Below are 1032 nucleotides of genomic sequence, written 5' to 3' on the forward strand. Positions count from 1 at the left end.
CATATGGCAGTACGTTACAACGTATAAAGTTCAGTAGCATTTCGTTATAACGTATCATATTATGTATTATTACGTTATAAGGAATATCGTTATATGGTAATACGATATAACGTATAACCTTATGTAATATTACGTTATAATGTATATCGTTATATTTTAATACGTTATAACGTATATCGTTATATGGTAGTAAGTTATAGCGTATAACGGTCAGTAGTATTACGTTATAACGTATAATGTCATGTAGTATTACGTTATAATGTAAAACGTTATATCGTGTTACGTTATAATGTATAACGCTATATCGTAATTCGTCATAACGTAAAACGTTATGTAGTATTACGTTATAACGTATAACGCTATGTAATATTACGTTACAACGTATATCGTTATAGGGTAATACGTTATAACGTATATCGTTATAGGGTAATACGTTATAACGTATATCGTTATAGGGTAATACGTTATAACGTATAACGTTATGTAGTATTACGTTATAGCGTATAGCGTTATGTAGTCTTACGTTAAAACCTATAACGTTATATACTATTACGTTATAACGTAAAACCATATGTAATATTACGTTATAACGTATATCGTTATATGGTAACACGTTATAACGTATATCGTCATATGGCAGTACGTTACAGCGTATAACGTTCAGTGGTATTACGTTATAACGTATAATGTTATGTATTATTACGTTACAGCGTACACCGTTATATGGTAATACGTTTTAACGTATATCATTATATGCTAATACGTTATGACGTATATCGTCATATGGCAGTACGTTACAACGTATAACGTTCAGTGGTATTACGTTATAACGCATAACGTTATGTATTATTACGTTACAGCGTACATCGTTATATGGTAATACGTTATAACGTATATCGTTATATGAAAAATACGTTATAACGTATACCGTTACGTAGTCATACGTTACAACGTATAACGTTATATAGTATTACGTTATAACGTATATCGTTGTATAGTATTACGTTATAACGAATAACGTTATGTAGTATT

Source organism: Bombus pyrosoma, unplaced genomic scaffold, assembly GCF_014825855.1.
Source record: "Bombus pyrosoma isolate SC7728 unplaced genomic scaffold, ASM1482585v1 HiC_scaffold_4726, whole genome shotgun sequence".
NCBI classification, from domain to species: domain Eukaryota; kingdom Metazoa; phylum Arthropoda; class Insecta; order Hymenoptera; family Apidae; genus Bombus; species Bombus pyrosoma.